The sequence below is a fragment of the Eretmochelys imbricata genome, chromosome 5 (genome assembly GCF_965152235.1).
Source record: "Eretmochelys imbricata isolate rEreImb1 chromosome 5, rEreImb1.hap1, whole genome shotgun sequence".
Taxonomy (NCBI): domain Eukaryota; kingdom Metazoa; phylum Chordata; order Testudines; family Cheloniidae; genus Eretmochelys; species Eretmochelys imbricata.
In genome coordinates this window covers 135,353,503-135,359,502 of record NC_135576.1, presented here as the reverse complement: position 1 = coordinate 135,359,502, position 6,000 = coordinate 135,353,503, and the positions used below count along the sequence as shown (strand labels likewise).

Below are 6,000 nucleotides of genomic sequence, written 5' to 3'. Positions count from 1 at the left end.
GGGCCCGCCCCGGGCGCGGTTACCCCGGGCCCCCCGCGGATCGATGGGCCCCGCCCCGGGCGCGGTCACCCCGGGCCCCCCGCGGACCCATGGGCCCCGCCCCGGGCGCGGTTACCCCCGGGCCCCCCGCGGACCCATGGGCCCCGCCCCGGGCGCGGTTACCCCCGGGCCCCCCGCGGACCCATGGGCCCCGCCCCGGGCGCGGTTACCCCCGGGCCCCCCGCGGATCGATGGGCCCCGCCCCGGGCGCGGTCACCCCGGGCCCCCCGCGGACCCATGGGCCCCGCCCCGGGCGCAGTTACCCCGGGCCCCCCGCGGACCCATGGGCCCCGCCCCGGGCGCGGTTACCCCGGGCCCCCCGCGGATCGATGGGCCCCGCCCCGGGCGCGGTCACCCCGGGCCCCCCGCGGACCCATGGGCCCCGCCCCGGGCGCGGTTACCCCGGGCCCCCCGCGGACCCATGGGCCCCGCCCCGGGCGCGGTTACCCCGGGCCCCCCGCGGATCGATGGGCCCCGCCCCGGGCGCGGTTACCCCGGGCCCCCCGCGGACCCATGGCCCCGCCCCGGGCGCGGTTACCCCGGGCCCCCCGCGGATCGATGGGCCCCGCCCCGGGCGCGGTCACCCCGGGCCCCCCGCGGACCCATGGGCCCCGCCCCGGGCGCGGTTACCCCGGGCCCCCCGCGGACCCATGGGCCCCGCCCCGGGCGCGGTTACCCCCGGGCCCCCCGCGGACCCATGGGCCCCGCCCCGGGCGCGGTTACCCCGGGCCCCCCGCGGATCGATGGGCCCCGCCCCGGGCGCGGTTACCCCGGGCCCCCCGCGGACCCATGGCCCCGCCCCGGGCGCGGTTACCCCGGGCCCCCCGCGGATCGATGGGCCCCGCCCCGGGCGCGGTTACCCCGGGCCCCCCGCGGACCCATGGCCCCGCCCCGGGCGCGGGCTCGAGGGCACCCGGGCTTCGGGCGGCGTTCCCCGCTCGCGGGCTGGGGACCCGGAGCCCCGCCGGGCGCCTCCAACCGCCGCTCCCGGCCCAGCGACGGGCCCGCGACGGGGGGCGCTGCAGGTGCCCGGGGGGCGGGGCCGGCCCGCGCGCACGCGCACAGGGGACGGGCGCCGGGGGCCGCCGCACGGGCTGGGCCCAGTCACGTGGGGGCAGCGCCCGGGCCGCAGGCTGCGGGGCTGGGCCAGGCGGCGCATGCGCGCGGCGGGCCGCCGGGCGGGGTCGCGGGCGGCGTTAAGAGGCCGGGGACCCGGCGCCGCCCTGAGGCGCGAGGAGCGGCGAGCCCCGCGGCGGGGCTGGGGGTGAGTCGCGGGCTGGGGCGCGGTGCCTGTGCGTGGCCTCGCCGGCCGGCCGGCTCCCCTGGCCCCGGCGGTGCCCCTGCAGCCTGGCCGGCGGGGACCCCCGGGTCTGTCCGGGGGCGGGGTCGCTGCTGCCCGGGTAGTGCGGGTGGGGGGACCCCTGGGTCTGTCTGGGGGCAGGGGGTGGGGCTGGGTCGCTGCTGTCGGGGCAGTATGGGTGGGGGGGCTGTGGGGACCCCTGGGTCTGTCTGGGGGCGCCTGGGTCGGGGCAGTGCGGGCGGGTGCGGGGACCCCTGGGTCTGTCTGGGGGCAGGGGGTGGGGCTGGGTCGGGGCAGTGCGGGCGGGTGCGGGGACCCCTGGGTCTGTCTGGGGGCAGGGGGTGGGGCTGGGTCGGGGCAGTGCGGGCGGGTGCGGGGACCCCTGGGTCTGTCTGGGGGCGGGGTCGCTGCTGTCGGGGAAGTGCGGGCGGGTGGGGGGACCCCTGGGTCTGTCTGGGGGCAGGGGGTGGGGCTGGGTCGGGGCAGTACGGGCGGGGGGGGGGCACGGGGACCCCTGGGTCTGTCTGGGGGTGGGGGATGGGGCTGGGTCGGGGCAGTTCGGGTGGGGGCACGGGGACCCCGGGTCTGTCTGGGGGCAGGGGGTGGGGCTGGGTCGGGGCAGTACGGGCATGGGGATCCCTGGGTCTGTCTGGGGGCTGGGTTGGGGCAGTGCAGGGGGGCTGGGTCGCTGCTGTCGGGGCAGTATGGGCGGGGGGGGGCTGTGGGGACCCCTGGGTCTGTCTGGGGGTGGGGGATGGGGCTGGGTCGGGGCAGTTCGGGGGGGGCACGGGGACCCCTGGGTCTGTCTGGGGCCTGGGTTGGGGCAGTACAGGGGAGCTGGGTCGCTGCTGTCGGGGCAGTATGGGCGGGGGGGCTGTGGGGACCCCTGGGTCTGTATGGGGCTGGGTCGGGGCAGTACAGGCGGGGGGGGGGGGCGTGGGGACCCCTGGGTCTGTCTGGGGGCTGGGTTGGGGCAGTACCGGGGGGGGGTCGCTGCTGTCGGGGCAGGGGGGTGTGCTTCCCCGGTCTCTAAACCAGTGTGACATCGCTTCAGCTCTGCTCCAGCTTGCTCTCCTCCTCCCCCGGGGGTGTCATGTGCACACCCCTCCCTGCCTGCCTGCCTGGGTGGCACCAGAAAACCCTGCTAGCGGAATCGCCTGTCCCCCCGGGCGTGTCCCCCCTTGAAGCACCAGGACACCCAGAGCCTGCCCGTGGGCTTAATGACCCAGCAGGCTAAATGGCTCTCAGGTCGAGAAGAGCCTAGATCTTCGTAGCAACTGGAAGCGTTAACTCTCTTCCTACGATTATATTTCCCTTTTGTATCATTTCGGAAAGCGATCATGTGGGCTGAATAGTAAAATCGTAAGACCCTTTTCTGGCAAAGGCATATCTAATAGTTTAAACTCATTATTTCTTTAACTTGAAGAACTTAATGCTGTGGAATCCTTGGGATGTTGGTCAAGTAATGTCTGGGGAATAACCACATAGATGGTGTGTATTTTAAAAAAAAAAGTGTGAATGAACTTCAGTGGTCAAGCTGAGATTTTATTCTCTCTCCCCCCTCCACCCCAAAAAAACCCCCAAAGGCTAATATAGGCCCCTGCTTTGTATCTAATGGAGCTGAGTTAGGCACTGTAAAAGATCTTGAAGCCCGTAATTCAGAAGAACCTGGTTTAACTTACCAGGTATTTCATAGAAAAAAATCATAGAAAATCATAGAATATCAGGGTTGGAAGGGACCTCAGGAGGTCATCTAGTCCAACCCCCTGCTCAAAGCAGGGCCAAGCCCCAATTTTTGCCCCAGATCCCTAAATGGCCCCCTCAAGGATTGAACTCACTACCCTGGGTTTAGCAGGCCAATGCTCAAACCACCGAGCTATCCCTTTTTACCAGGGGGAGGCTACTAAAAAGATGTTGGGGTACTGCTCAGGGCAAGAACTCTGTTCTCTCTTCCCCCTACCCAGCCTCTCAAATAACTGCAGGGGAGGAGGATGCAGGGATCCTTAAGGCTATTTTTCTTGGGTTGTTGGTTGGGGACTGGGATGGCACTTCAGCTTTTATATTAGTCTCTAACTCCTGGGAGGGCAAACTGTGGGCTACGAGCTGGATCCAGCCAATCAGGGCTTTCAGTCCAGCCCGCAAGATTGCCAGCCCCATAGCACAGCATGGCTAAGACAGGATTCCTCTCTACCCTGGCCTAGCACCGCTCCTGGAAGCGGCCAGCACTGCGGCCCCGGGGGGTTCTGTGCGCTGCCCTTGCCTGAAAGCACCGCCCACCCGCAGCTCCCATTTTCCAGGAATGGGGAACTGCAGCCAATGGGAGCTTTGGGGGTGGTACCCACTGGCAAGGACAGCATGCTGCAGAGCCAACTGCCCCACCCCACCTCCAGGATCCACTTCCTGGAGCAGGGCAAGGACAGGCAGGGAGTCTGCCTTAGCCCTGTTGCATGCCACTGACCTCCTCTGGAGCTGCTCAAGGTAAGCGGCCCTGGGTCAGACCCTGCACCCCAACCCCTTGCCCTGAGTCCCTTCCTGCACACTGCACCCCCTCCTATACCCTGCATTCCCTCCCGCACCCCAACCCCCTGCCCAAGCCCTACATTCATGGCCCTGCATACAATTTTCCCACCCAGATGTGGCCCTCGGGCCAAAAAGTTTACCCACCCCTGCTCTAACTAGTTAAGATATGTGAAAATAGAAGCTCCTGTGAAAGTTTTAGAAATGCTCCTACTTTCTAACAGCAACTTCTCTCTTCCCTTCTTTTTAACCCTGCCTCATATTCTAAAGGGAAGCCCTGATAATGTTCAACTCCAGAACAGCACAGATTCTGAAAGTGCAAGAAGAGAGCCCACTGTTACCTAGGACTCCCTAGAGTCAATCTCATAGCACATCTCACGTGAGGCCAGGACATCCTCACATGCAAGAAATGATTGACAGTGATTGGCCAAAATAACCCCAAGTAGGTCCATATGGAGGCTCCATCTCTGCTGATCATTAGACTCTGAGGTGATCATAGAGAATTCAAGAGTGTATGTTGCTATCTCCAGGATAACCAGAAGATAGATTTATGAAGATTAAGACTTGAAGAACTCCCTTGATGGAAAGACTGAGGCCTCCCTAAAAAGATCCTTTGCATCTTTTAACTGTTGCAGCAGCTTATGCTTCCTAAGCAGCAGTTAAAGGCATTCTAATCCATATATGTCTAATTTTTTTTCAATTCTACTGTGTTCTTGGCTTCAATGACACCAGTAACTACTCTTAGTAGAAGTGCAGACAGGTCAACTATAAAAGTATAATTAATAAATCTGTTTTAAATGGTACAATGATTTTGGAAAAATGCTTGAGTGACATGAGCAGGAACTAAAAAATGATGGCATGTATTAAATTTTTTTGAGGTGCCATTGTGGCTCCATTCTTAGAATGTGCACAAATTAACACACACTTATGTGTGAATATTATGGTATCCTCCCAAAATTTCAGCTGTTATCAAGTACAGAATGAATTGTATGAGAATGTCAAGCAAATCTGAGTTACATAATTTCTTGGATGACAGGGCTATAAAATACTTTTTTGTGAGTCTTATTTATTCCTCTAGCAAATTCCTGAAGTTATTTTGGAATAATCTAAAATAAGGCTAAATTCAAACTTTATTAATGTGGTTGGCTGTGTTGTCTTCTCCTCCCCCCCTTCCCCCCCTAAGTTAACACTTGTAGTAATTTTCTACTTGTGTTGTAACATTTGCCATCTGGATTTACTGGATGAAACAGCAGATAACAAATGCCATATATGAAATAATTTATATAGAGTTCTGTTGGTTTCTACTTCCATTTTAACTACATTTTTAATATCATTCAAAATAAGTGATAGAGCTGGTTGAAATTTGGAAGTTTAGTCTGTTGGAATATGAACTAAAAACAGGAGAAAAGTAACTAATTCACAGTTTTTCCATCTTTCTTTGATCAACTGTGGAGCTGGGGGGAAAAATAGCAAGATCCCAACCTTTCCCCCAAAATCCTGTTTTTTCTCTTCCCCTACCCCTTTTGTTGATTACCTATTTAATGCTTTATAAAAACAGAACCACAGACATGAAATAGCATAACTTCATCAAATTCCAGTTAAGGCCGCTGAATGCAATTCAAGAGCATCATTAAACTTGTCCTTAAGACAAACACCATACTTTTAAAAGTTTGGAACTTACAAAGTGAAGATCCATAAACAATTCTGACTTACCTTGACAACCAGTTCCTGCGCATACATAATTAAGCAGAAAAATTCTCAGTAAGGAACATCCAAACAATCTTAATGCTGCCTGTGTAACAAATCAATCATAGCTGAAAAGTCTAAAAGAAAAGTATCTGTTCATCCCTTAGCCTTCTCCCAAAACTTCATATGTCTTTAATACCTGCTTTTTTTCATACAAAAGTTTAGCTTTCAATGCACAAAATAAAAAAAAAGTGTAAGCCTGTACCTCTCCCTGGGGTCCTTCCATGCAGCTCTATGAGTTAGTTTTGTCTGGGGAAGTGGGGGTTAGGACACTGGTTCTACCTCCTCTCCAATTTGCCCACAGTAGTGATCACATCTCCAGGTTTCTCTAGCACCATTACAGTAGTACATAAGCACATTTTGATAGTGGTGCCTTAATTCTGAGCAAAATAATTCCA

At 59.2% G+C, this 6,000-nt stretch overlaps 1 protein-coding gene across 5 annotated transcripts in view; it reads left to right on the top strand.

Moving 5' to 3' along the window:
* Positions 1-1,198: 1,198 nt before the first annotated feature.
* The window catches only part of TDRD7 (tudor domain containing 7), a 101,936-nt gene continuing 97,134 nt past the window's right edge, over positions 1,199-6,000 (top strand). For all 5 annotated transcript variants that reach the window (XM_077817978.1, XM_077817977.1, XM_077817976.1 and 2 more), the window contains exon 1: positions 1,199-1,303. The gene's annotated coding sequence lies outside the window, so the exon portion shown is untranslated. The remainder of the gene's footprint in view (positions 1,304-6,000) is intronic.